We start from the raw sequence: 13,608 nt of genomic DNA, 5'->3' as shown, positions 1-13,608 counted from the left end.
CAGTTGAAATGATATTCTCTTAATGCTTTATTGCCCGAATTTGAATACCTACATTTAAAAAACTAAGAACTTTATTGTACATTACCAAGGAAAATTAGTATAGTAATTATAAGATATCGTTAAATATGTAATATTACTTCGTTCAAATGAACACAATGTTTTTTGGAAGCTTGAATTTCAGGTCAGCGGCCCCTTTTGTGGGCTCGTTCCATATTAATAGGAATCATCTTCTGAATATTATATAAGAATAATAATAATTAAGAGAAAAGTAATCATCATCGCATCCTTTCCTCCCGTCCTCGGAATCTCAGCTGAATGTAAGTTGATAACTGCTCCCATCTCTTTCTCTGTTACCCATTCGATGTTTGGAATAATGTTTTAGCAATTTAGAGGTACATAAAGCCCGTTGCATGTTTATGCATTTCGGTGGTAGAACTAACCAGCGGGTTGTCTGCAAGGATCGAATTCTGCTTCTATGAAGTTGGATCTCTGTTTGGATGTCACCTGGACTTTCCTTGGATTCGGCAAGTAAAAGAGTACATGAAAGAATTAAACATACCTTTAAGTAAAACTGAATCGCTTAAAGGTGAGCAGCCAAAAGAAATAATAAATAACTGGGGCAGGAAAGCATGGCAGAGAGAAATGAATGACAAGACAACATTAAGAATCTACAGAAAACATAAAAGATGAAATCTGGTATGATAACACTGAAAAAACAATGCTGATCAATAAGTTCTTCTCTGGAGGGGTGGCTAGAGCTCTCGGTTAGCACGCTGTTGGCCCAGCGTTCGAGTCGCCGTCCGGCCAGTGAAAGTGAAGAATTAGAGGAATTTATTTCTGGTGATAGAAATTCATTTCTGGTCATAATGTGTTTCTGATTCCACAATAAGCTGTAGGTCCCCTTGCCAGGGAACCAATTGGTTCTTAGCCGCGTAAAATAAGTCTAATCCTGCCAGGCTAGAGTAGCCCTAGCTCAGTGGTCTGGTTAAACTAAAATATACTTAAGTAGGATAAATGATAGAAATAGGCTAATAGGTCAGGAAGCAAAATGTGAGGGGAAAAAATGAAAACTTAACACATTTCTTATTCTACTGCTAATATACTTTTATTTACAGATCTGCTGAAGGGGGAAATTGAAATAGGAAAGAATTTATAAAATTATGGCTTTGCAGAGACAAAAAACGTGAACAAACACAAACGAAAGAGGAATAAAACGAGCGAGGGAGACTAGGAGTTGGGAGCTAACATACTTTTATGTACAGATCTACTGGAGGGGGAAACTGAAACAGGAAAGAATTTATAACAGAATTACGGCTTTAGGGACAAAACGCTTAAACAAACAAACAAAGGAGGAATAAAACGCGCAAGGGAGCCTAGGAGTTGGTTGCTAGTATACTTTTGTTTACAGATCTGCCGAAGGGGTAAATTGAAATGGGAAAGTATTGATCAAATTTGGCTTTGCAGAGACAAAAAACGTAAACAAACACAAAGCAGGAATAGAGCGAGCAAGGGAGGAGGATCCGTTTCAAAGGCAAATCCCACCTATTACTAATACTACAGGTACTACTACCGTATTCGTTGACAAACTTCAAAGTAAGAACCCTAAAACTCTCCGGGAACCGAAAAGTTAGTGGGATTTATGGTAATTCATTTTAAGAAATTAATATATATATATGGAGGATTTATTAGACGTAAAGTGAATTTATTTAAGGGGAAAGAAACGAGAGCTCGGAAAGAGGTTACTTAAACAAGGTGACTCGACCTTGACTTCTAGGTTTTAGACCATTATTATTATTATTATTATTATTATTATTATTATTATTATTATTATTATATACATTTTTCGTTCATTGGGTGACACGTTAAGCTACATTTCATTTTAGTTGTAGCCAACGGTAGAGGGTAAGCGTAGGTGAAAATACCACAAGGGGGTAGCTTAGGTCCAGCTAGCTTAGGCCCGTCCACGTGCTCGATGTTAAGTGTTACTTGGGGGCTGGGGTCCAAGTGGGGTGCCCAATCCCCTTGGCCAGGTCAGGCACGGCGCCCCTAAGTCAGGTTAGACGAGGCACGACTTTGCCTACAGTATTTTGGGTGCTTATCAAGAACTTACCGTTATTTAATTTCGGTCGACTGTAATTAACCTGTAATTAACCTCAGAAGTGGAGTTTCATTCACCGGGGACCAAGTCCCCGTCTAACACAGCCAGCTAGGTTAGGTTAGGTTAAGGTACATTACATTAGTATAGTTCCTTTTATAATAGGTGGGTAGTTTGTCTATCCAAGGGATGCGCCTACAGCACATTAACAATGACTCCAAACGAAAAATTGCATAGAATAAAAGTTGTTTAGCGTGCTGAAACCTACCCGAAAAGTAACATACTTGGTCAGCTTGCTTGATTTTGCCGAGCGACAATTTTTCATTGGAGCATAACTTTTTTAAGTACCCGGTTGACTTGAACGGTGCCACGCAGCACCACTCTCCCGTAGTTCTTAAGATGGCCAAAGTGCTGCACTGCATTCACCCCGTAGTTCCTAAGGCTGCCTCCTTACATCGCCCCGACCTGATCACGGGAAATTTAATTCCTTCCAGTCGTATCCCAGGCTGGCCCAGGTCAGTCCCTAGGGCCCAGGAATTAAATACATCGAACCAGTCAGAATTTGTCTGATCGAGATGATTCATAGGCCCATGCCCTAACCACAGTCACCCTTTCCTTCCTTCTGTAACCGCCAAGATGGAGAGTCACGACCTCATTTTATTTCCCAAAGTAACGTCTGTTGAAAAATTTAATTCTCTCACAGATTTGTACATTCTGATCGTTCTTGAGTTTTTGCATAACACTGGTGAGTTTACTAAGTGGCTTTACCAAGAAGGACTGCTTGGGGACTATTCCGGTTTGTGTACTTCGTGTAAGGTCGGAAACCAATGTTTCCTAGGAGACGGAATCCATCCAGCCACTGGACACCCAGTATACATGTGGTGCTGTGTTAATCATCAGTGCCAAAAGGAGGTATCAGTGCATGGTGAAATATGATGTTTTGGTTCAGTTGTATGAAGCCCAGTTTCACATGTTCATGCGTGCTGTCGCCACCCTCTACCCACCTCCTGTTTCCCCAGCAGAACACGAATTTGACGCGTCCCAACAATAAGGTAAATTCATTGATGAATATGTAGGCTAAGGTAAATGGTCCGTAAGTAAGGCTAAGAGCAAATAGGCAGCATATGTTAGGTAAGTGTTCTTGTTGGCAAACGGAAGTCAGGGCTGCTCATGCTGTCCGGGCGTCCACTCAGGCTAAGAACAGCCCACATGTTCGGGCTATGAACTCAGCCAGAACAATAACTGTATGTTGTGGGGTTTGTTTACATATACGTAAGAAGTAGCCCAGGCCAATCATGTCCAAACGCACGGTTAACCCCTAAGTTTGGAGTAAACAGTTGAAAGGAGCCTAGTATGCAGTTTGCCGATAGAGCTATATAGCCTTGTTTTCTGCTACTACCTTCCTCGTGTCACTTGTTATCTGTAACCCCTATGGCTAGCGCGTGCAGCACAACATTACCGCCTGCCAGAACATACGAGCTTGCCAAGAATCTTTCAAAATGCAGATAAGGCGCGAAGCACCGTTCCGCCATCCCAAAACTGAAAGCAGAAATGTTTAAAAAATGAGCGTTAAAAAAGTAGCATCACCCACATTGTTTGGTTATGTTGAGGTAGTGACAACCGGGAAACGATAGTTTTGCCAAAGGTAATAACATCAGAAAACAAGAAAACTAACAGGAAAATATGACCTTTTATGCTGGCTGGAGGCTTCCGAACAATGACTGACTTTAAAAAAAGTCGAACACTAAGCATTTCCGAAAACAATAATGGTATGAGACATGCAAAAGCCATCAAAGTGAGCAAGAAAAAATCGTGTGCCCTGAGAGGCAGGCCAGGTGTAAAGTATAATTTTACCCAGAATATTTCCAATGTAGGTAGGGAGTAGCCTAGCCCTGGTTCCCAACAGGGTCCCCCTTACCTTTAGTAGTTTTCCTGTTGCTTTTTTTTTTGTTGTGCCACCAAGTGCAGCAGTGATTTTTTTTACAAATATCAAACACATAAAGAGCTATTTTCGTTGCGTTTTCTATTGCGTGTTTTTGGCGGCAAAATGAGCGTACTGCGGACCTTCACACGCTTCAAGGTCTGTTTAGGTCAGATGGAAATTGAGACCCTCCAATCTGTTTTTTCCATCCAAGTGGGGCGCAAAACCCCCTTGGCCAGGTCAGGGCACGGCACCCTGAGTCACTTTAGGAAGGTAAGGTCTGGTTAGGTCAGGGCACGACACTCTGTTTCTGATATTCAGTGTTAGGCTAGGCTACTTGGGGTGGTTCCAAAGGGAGGTAAACCTCCCCCAGCCAGGTTAGGAAGGTAAGGTCTGGTTAGATATCAATGATACTTAAAAAAAAAAAAAATGATAACCATGTTTTTATTAGCCATGAGGCTTAAGGTGTGACAATTTTAGGCAAGGGGTGATTGGGTTCTCACCCCTTCCCTTGCGAGTCAAGGGAGTTTGGCTTACAGCCAGCTCACAAGCATTCCAGGACGTCGTTCAAGAGTGGTACATCCTAACCTAACCTTAATCTAGGGTGCTGCAATCTGACGTGAAGCTTTGCCTCACCTGAACCCTCTTGATGTGAAATTGTGCACGGCAGAATGCTGTGTGTGCATCTATTCGGCAGTAGGCTATTCTTAAAGCGGTTAAGTGTTAGCGTGATTTCTCTCTTCATCTTGACTTATTTTAACATTCTTTCTCCCTTAAGTTTTTTCCTGAGTTGGAATAAAAAAAACGCATGTCTTCCCTTTATGCAGTTCATTGTCCAACTAACTAGTCTTGCCAACTCGGGCAGAGTTTGCTTACACTCTGGTATGTGACGACTGAATCAGCGTTCATTGATGCCAGGTGGTAAATTTAAAAATTAAACAAAATACCAACAGAGACAGAACACAATCATATGTTCAGACTAATGTTTTTAACAGCTATTACCTAGACTTTAACAAACTAGACCATAAAACTGTAATATTTCCATTCCTATTCAAGTACAGGAACCATATACTTTACTATTCCTGCAAGGTGTCATTTCTTTCATGCATTTTTAACCATTATTGTTGGTTCTGAACAAGATTTTTTGTATTTTTCTTTCTCCTAGAATCTAACAATTATAGGGTACCCCAGTTGGGAAAGAAGTACACCACACCAGTCCAAGATGTATAAATTTTATTTATCATAATTTACTCAATTTCTAGTATCAATAGAGCTGCATCCTAACCTAACCTTCACAAATATGGCATTGAATAGCCGTCTCCAGCCTAGCTTTGTGCCTAAGGCACAGATGTCATTCATTCAAGCCAAATTGTCCCTGTAGGGCTGTCAGTGCACCTCATGCAACCTCGTTTCATATTCTCTTTCTTCCATCTTACTTTCCACCCTCTCCTAACAGTTGATTCATAGTGCCACTGCGATGAGGCTTTCCTCCTGTTACACCTTTCAAACCTTTTACCATCAATTTCAATTTCAGCGCTGAATGACCTCATAGGTCCCAGTGCTTGGCCTTTGGCCTAAATTCTATACAGTATTCAATTCAAACCAAATTGTAACTTACTGTAAAGTACTGGCTGCAAATATGGCTGAGGACTCACCTAACCTGACCTCAACAGTTAATTAGTGTAGAGACAGGTTTTGACATTGAATACAAAGAGAGAGAGAGAGAGATCATGAGTCACATTCCACTAATTCATAACGCTCGTCAGCTTTGCAGTTTATTTTCATCTTCTGTCTTTGCATAGCAATTGATATTGTTTCAACCTGTCATTGTGTTCAAGTATATTCATCAAAAACTATTTCCTGGCTTACAAAGCATTTTGCGAGGTTACAGCACCAATCTGGCAGAAGAGATATGGCTACGAAATGGCAGAATGGTCAAAATTTGGAGGTTTGTTTGATGAAAAACTCAATAAAATGCAGGTTACATCATTTTCAAGATACCGAAAAGATTAAAAGTAAGGTTTTCTTATGATTTTCAGCTCACGATGATTTTCAGGTTACAAAGCGGCATTGGAACGGAACCCCTGTCATAAACCAGAGACTGCCTGTGATTGTTATTATTATTCCTCTTTTTATATTATTTAGAATTTGACTAAAATGAATTGCCTTTCATAGTGTTTTGTATTTACAGGCATGGCACCAGAATGGCCCATTGGGGAGAGTAAATGTTATCAACAAAAATTATTTCTAGAACAAATAAAAGAAAGGTTTTTGGTAAGTTTAAAGCTTATATGTAATAGTATTTATATGTATTGTTTGAGAATTAAGGAATTGTTTTGTTATCTATCCTTTTATTCCTAAACATACACCAGCATCTATTCACGTTCATCACGGTCATCATTAATGTTAGGGTGTTCCTATGAAACAACAGGCAATCCCAGTTTTGTCTTAGGTTCCGTTCCAACGCAACGTCGTAAGCCAAAAATCATCGTAACCCGAAATATCGCTGAAAAATTGTAAGAAAACCTTACTTTTAATCATTTGGAACTCTTGTCAATGATGTAAACTGCAAATTTTGACCATTCTGTCTTTTTGGGAGCTGTTTTTTTTTTTCGTCGGATCAGCGTCATAAACCCGGAACGTGTTGTAACCAAGGAAATAATTTTTTATTAATATATTTGAAGAGCGTTGTAATCTTGGAACATTGTAAGCCGAGCCCGTCGTAACCCGGGGACTACCTGTATAGACTTTAGTCGTAGACAGGCGTATCTTTGAAACTGAAGTTGGTTCGGTTGTTGAGACTATAGCGAGGTGGGTAACTTGCCCAGGTTAATTTCTTATATACTGTGTAAGTATTTAGGTTCTAACTTCTTTTATTACCAGTTTGAGTCAATGGGTAACTGCCCTATTTTTCAATAGATTTTTCACTAGTTTCTGATGTTATGTAACTCTTTGCCATCATTCATACCTCCAGTAGTGCCATCAGTGCACCTCACAGGGTACACTGTAAGCATTACTAAAGGTTCTTGGCAGCGTCCTTCAGCACCTAACTGCAGCCCTTTCATTCCTTTTACTGTACCCTCTCCTAACAATTATTTCATAGTGCAACTGCTCTGGAGGCTTTAATCCTGTTATACCTTTTCAAACCTACCTACCCTCAATTTCCTTTTCAGTGCTTGCCCTCTGGCCTAATCTCTATATTCCATTCTGTTCTATTCCATACCTCCAGTGTAGTGTGCTGAGTGTTACCTTGTTTGCTAATGTCAGAAAATTAGTAAATGATCCTAGCAACAATGTTGGGACTTAGTTGTTGATGGGAAATTTTTTGTTTCTTATTTGTCACATAAGATGGTTTTTGCAACAGATCTAAGTTGTGATATATTTTAAGTCGTTTTATAATTGTACCCTACTTATGTTTATAACTCTTCAGTACAGCAATTTGATCTATAGTGCAGTACATCTATAAACTATCTGGAAAAATATACTGTATATTATAGTAAGTGCATTACATGTTGTAGATAGAATATTTTATAATTTTGTCACTGTTCTGTTTACAGGAATGCTTGAAAAGCCCAATTCACTTCCAGCGGCTCCGAGTCACTTACGATGCATGGAAAAGTGTCGTCAGGGAAGACATAGAGAATTAATTAACTCTCAGGCCAAGAAGTAAGTCGGCATCGGTTCTTGTCACAAATGAATTGGTTTTTGTTAGTGCCAGAGAGAATATCTGATTTTAATGATTGTAATGCTTATCCGTTCTATTTGCGTATACTTTTGTGCTATGCAGTTGTGAATAGATAAGCCAGTAATAATGACATTATAAAGAATAATGGTAAGCTGTATCAATCACATCCTTTCAGAGGATAAATGTTGAAAACGACAAATAATTTGTTACTCGTTTTCCACAAATTCCCCATCGTTACCTTATATACAGCATGGTAAAACCACAAAGAGACAATAAGCTTATGATACAGTACTTACAATTAGTTCACTAGGTTATAAACTGTCAAAACATCGTATCAAGTTGCTAACACTTGTTTGGGACTATCTCAGCCACTGTGCAACTCTAATCCCAAGTCCAGATTAGTAAGTTTTGATGTATATTCTCAATCAACAAGAGAGTCATTTCCCCTAGGGGGTTAGTGCCGTTGGTGCACCTCATGTGGTGCACTGTAGGCATTACTTGAGGTTCTTTGCAGTGTGCCTTCAACCCCTAGCTGCAACCCCTTTTGTTCCTTTGACTGTACCTCCTTTCATATTCTCTTCCGTCTTACTTTACACCCTCTCCTAATAATTGATTCGTAGCGCAGCTTCGAAGTTTTCCTCCTGTTACACCTTTCAAACCTTTGACTGTCAATTGCCATTTCAGCACTGAATGACCTTGTAGGTCCCAGTGCTTGGCCTTTGGCCTAAATTCCATATTCAATTCAATACAAGAGAGTTATTGAATTGGTATTAGAGTATCCAAGAAAATGAATTAGATTGGTCTTAATACCCACCAGTCAGCCAAATTTAGAATGAAGTAAAATGGAAAATTCTGAAAACAAATTATTGATTCTACCGTAGAGACTCTCTCAAATCTCCATTGGTCCTGTAGCGTCTTCCTCTTTCTTATATCTATTCCTTCTTTTATGACTGTGGACTTCTTGCAACACATTATTGTGGGATGAGTTCGTCATTGTTTACCCTGTCCGTAAATAAGGAGAATATACACCATGGCCTTCTAATCAGTCAAACTATAAAACTTGTTAGTTTCGAGACCTCTTGTCCAAACTCCCTACCTAACCTAAAATGGAAAATGGCAGTATCTGCAAAATTTTTGAAATTGAGATATGCCAACTATTGGGCTCATGGAAACACTAATACACAAGTTACTGCAGTTTCAGAATGATTCTTCGATGCTTTCCACGAATATTTAGGGGGTCCCATTTGCAGTATCTGCAAAATCAGTAGTAGGGCAAGAGGAAACATACCATTTTTCTCAGTTTTGTATTTTTGCAGATACTGCAGTCATCCATTTTAAGGCAGTGTACACTGATCTTATGGTACTTTTCAAATACATTTGTCGAGAATAGCTGTCTAGTTATGACGCATATTATTAGTAAGCACTGACTTATGGTGCTTTTTCAAATACATTTATCAAGAATAGGCATTTAGTTACAGTGCCATTAAAGGAGCTTACATCAAGAATAGCTATCTAGTTATGGTGCCTATTATCACTAATAAGCACCAAGTTCCTCATTGGACAGGTGGGTATCGTTTTCAGCTAGCACTCTGCTGGTCCTGCGTTCGATTCTCCAACAGCCAATGAAGAATTAGAAGAATTTATTTCTGGTGATAGAAATTCATTTCTCATTATACTGTGGTTCAGATTCCACTATAAGCTGTAGGTCCCATTAGGTAACCAATTGGTTCTTAGCCACGTAAAATAAATCTAATCCTTTGGGCCAGCCCTAGGAAAGCTGTTAATCAGCTCAGTGGTCTGGTTAAACTAGGGTATACTTACTTTTTACCAACAAGCACTGGCTTATTGCAGATATTGACTTACAGCCCGCTGCTCTGACGGAACCCCTGTCATAAGTCGGGGACTGCCTGTAATACTAATGCCCTTAATTCCCATTCAGTCAAAAGAACCACTACTTTAGTACATTAATATTTTTTCAGGCTTGTAGAGGAGACTTAGATGCAGTGCAATTGTGATTTTCTCTGACCAACTGAGAAGGCTGGCTAGATCCACCTCACATGCTAGCCACGGCGTCTCGGGTCACTGACCGAGCAGCAGTTATTGGAATAGCAATGAGGTAAGAATTGCGCTAGAACATTTTATGTGAACTTGAGTTTCAGGAAAAACCTTTTTTGATTTTAACGTCATATAGTCAGGGCTCAGAAGTGAGTGCATAGTATGATTGACGGGTTTATTATGAACACAATGGAATATCACTCACCTTTAAATACTATTGTATTTTATGGTGCATTAATTAAATATTCCAAGATCAGTTAGTGGAAAATGGTCACAGACATTAAAACAGAAACCAACTTGTTGTCAGCTCATTGCTAGCAAGAACTTCCACAGTGGAAAGTAATGATTGTCATACCATTACCAAACAAGCCTTAACCATTTCATAAAAGTCAGAACAAGCCAATATCTTAGCATTACAGAATGAAACTGCATATAGAAGAAACTTGGAGTACCGGACTATTCCTTCATGATAGTGCAAATTATAAAGTATTTTTAAAATAATTATAAGTAATGAAAATCAGCTGAAAAATAGATATGGCACACTGATTTTGAAAGGTTCCAAAAGTCTGGAAAGCGGTTAGCAGGTACAGAAAGTGATTCAGTTACCACTGGGAACATGAGGAGATTTCCGCTGTGTGCAAACTTACCAGACCCAGACTTTATTTATTTAATTTGTTTTTTATGATTGATAGAAGCAGAATATATGAGATAAGGGAATGAAAGTGGTTTGGTAGGATGACATGTAATAAACAGAGGTTAGAATGTCCTAAAAAGGACATATCTTTATCTTGCTGGTTACTGGCAAGGAGTTAAGGTCATCCAAGCCTCAAAGTGATTTTGGCTGTAAATCATTCAGATTGCCATCACCTACTTATTTGTCAGGCCACTTTCGAATGGATCTTATAGGCCTGCAGACTGTCCTCTAGGTCTTATTTGTTTCACACTATATGTGATTAGCATTTAGGATTTGCTCACCAAAAACAGTTGCCTTCAAAAATTGCATAAATGTAGGAACTTAGAAAATTCATTATTTAGCTTTTTAAGTAGGTACATACAGTCTTTTAATTTTTGATTTCTTTATCCTGAAAGGTGCCAGCAGTTCGCAAATCGCGACGTCACGGAGATGGAGCTGGTAAACCAGTCTTGAAGATGGCTGCCAGTCTGAACAATCATACTAACGAAGTATCGAGCATAGCCCCCATTTTGAATTTTCTCTGCAAACGTCTTTGGCAGCGGAATGAGGAATTACTCTCTATTAAGCCACAGACTTTAAAAAAGGGTTTTTGTAAGTATAAGTAGGTGGAGGAGGTTGTGTGTCACAGAATGGTGTAAAGTACATGTCATTTGATCGAATTTATAAACATTGGGAGAGCCTTCTCTTTTCTTTTGAATTAGATTTTCATTGTACTGTAAAAGCAGTGTGCGGTTGTGTTTCATATTAACTTTGCCCCCGTAGGCCGGGTAGTGCCGTCAGTGCACCTCACAGGATGCACTGCAGGCACTGCTAAGGGTTCTTTGCAGCGTTCCTTCGGCCCCTAGCTGCAACCCCTTCCATTCCTTTTACTGTACCTCAGTTCATATTATCATTTTTCCATCTTGCTGTCCACCCTCTCCTAACAGTTATTTCATAGTGCAACTGCGAGGTTACCCTCATGTTACACCCTTGTAACCTTTTATACTCTCAATTTTCCTTTCAGCGCTGAATGACCTCATAGGTCCCAGTGCTTGGCCTTTGGCCTAAACTCTATATTCCATTCCATATTGACTTTGCATCCCAGGAAACAATAGTTGCACAGTGTAATGTATCAGTTGGCTTCTGTGGTAAGGAATTATATACTGTAAATTTGTATTTTATGGATAGCAGTTGCAATGACCTATAGAAACAGCTAAAAAAAAAATCATAGAATAAGGGCCATTGACGTGGAAATCCAAAGAATATGGTATTCGTTTGAAAGAAGTAACAGAGGGTAATGGGAAATACAGAAAGAGAGGGTTAGTTGTTAGAAGAAAGAGATAAATGAATAAAGATGTAGGTAAATTATTAAAATACAAGAATAGTATCAGGGTGGTAGTGCATTTGCATCTTTGGCTTGCACTTCTGAAGTTCCAATTGCATGACTTCCTCAGGGAGACTAGGAACCATATTTGATTAAACTTTTCGATAAACGTGACGTCAAAAGGGCCATTTGCACAGAACGTCAGTTTTAACAGTAGTGTCACGTGTTTTAAGTTGCCTCCCATAAAGTTTCTTATTTTTAACAATCTAGTTTATCCAGTGTTACCTATATTTTATACAACACTGCATCATGTCAGGTTTGTAGGTGAATATATCTTGAGCCACTCGATAGTATAAGGTTTTTAGACTATAAATTATCATTTCATATTCAGGTACATGCTTTCTATATAATTCTTTTTCCTTGCAGGCTCATGGCTATATTATGAAGGAAATGAAAAAATACCAAATTGAACCAAGAAAGTCTAACTGTGTACAAAGAAGGCAGAAGAAGAAGATATTCTACACAAGGAATTCATCAAAAGCAGAACCCCTTCAATATTCAGCAAATTAACTGGGACAAGGCAGTGGCCAAATTACTGTTGGCTGGAAAAGGAACAAAAATATAAAGATGATGACACCTTAATATGTATTAAGATACATAGGTTCTTATTGCAAACTTCTTAGTGTATTATCAGCTATCAAGTTCTTACGCGTGATTCAGGATACATAGTTTTGTTTGTGCTAGAATCTAGTATCATTTTGATCCATAGGTAATTTAAATTTCTTATTCGGTATTAGATATCTGGCATATTTCAGGATACATATTTTACTTTGGTATCATAGAAGTTTAAATAGTTATGCTTCGATATACAGTACATAGTTTTTGCTTCAATGTCCTAGCAGTGCTTTTAGCTCCTAAGTAGCTTCGTGCATTTCAGAATTCATAATTCCTACCCATAATGCTCATTAGTTCAGGATGATTCCGGCTGCTTGTTATATAAGATAAATTTCACATCAGTGTAATATCAGTACGTATGGGATCATTTTCATTTCATTAACCTAGTTTTGATTTGCAGTACCCAGTAGGTCATTGTTCAGTGCATAATTAACCTGGGTACGAAGTCATGTAAGATTGATAATAGGTCATTTTAATCATTTTAGGTCATTGTCCTGGAATTCAGATATGGTCAGTAGCAAATAGTTTATTAGTTAGATAGAATAGTTTTTTATTGATTTTTTGGACTATCGACAAAGTAGTCAGTATAGTTAAGAATAGTTTTTTGGAACAAAACTTTGAAGTATTACCTGGACAGAATAGGTAAGATTTTTGGCTAAAGTACAAAAGATTCCTGGTAGTTTTTCCTCTCAGTAAAGTCTTTTTCTTATTATTATTATTATTATTATTATTGTTCGGGAGGAGACCTCTGAGGGCAGTTGCATTAAAAACTATAGTTGTTTCCATGGCATTCAATTTATACAGTCTTCTCTGCTCTTATCTTTTTTTCCTCAGCCTGTAGCTGGTATATCAGGTTTCCCAAGGACATACAAAGATTTCTGTTTTCTTAGCTTTATTTCCTCTGACGTTTCAAACGCTCTCTGGCGTTTATCTTCAGAGAGTGAATGAATGGCATGCAGGTTACAAGGTTACATATAGCAAGCGGGATTCAAGCGGTGATATACAGTTGTCAAGTCGGTTATTCAGCAGTGTTTTGGGTGGTACTAATAGGTCGATGACGAAATCTGGCCTGGAGGCATTGAGACCTTCTGGGCCTAATTGCTACTTGAATTTGGGAGTGACACTGGCATTTATCTTCAGAGAGTGAATGAATGGCATTTACAAGGGTTTTGATTAGACC

The 13,608-nt window shown here is 38.7% G+C and overlaps 1 long non-coding RNA gene across 4 annotated transcripts; it reads left to right on the top strand.

Annotated features, from left to right (window-relative positions):
- Nucleotides 1-1,566: 1,566 nt before the first annotated feature.
- LOC136851759 (uncharacterized) lies at nt 1,567-13,337 on the top strand. 4 transcript variants are annotated; one of them, XR_010856975.1, is made up of 5 exons: nt 1,567-1,642; nt 7,574-7,682; nt 9,681-9,817; nt 10,846-11,041; nt 12,180-13,337. It is a non-coding gene; the product is annotated as an uncharacterized lncRNA (long non-coding RNA). The 4 variants fall into 4 exon arrangements; XR_010856976.1 differs by having other exon boundaries at nt 1,578-1,626; XR_010856977.1 differs by lacking the exon at nt 1,567-1,642 and adding an exon at nt 6,208-6,290.
- The last annotated feature ends 271 nt before the right edge of the window (nt 13,338-13,608 follow it).

The sequence above is a fragment of the Macrobrachium rosenbergii genome, chromosome 24, assembly GCF_040412425.1.
Source record: "Macrobrachium rosenbergii isolate ZJJX-2024 chromosome 24, ASM4041242v1, whole genome shotgun sequence".
In the NCBI taxonomy this organism is placed as follows: Eukaryota; Metazoa; Arthropoda; class Malacostraca; order Decapoda; family Palaemonidae; genus Macrobrachium; species Macrobrachium rosenbergii.
This window is presented reverse-complemented; position numbering and strand designations above follow the sequence as displayed.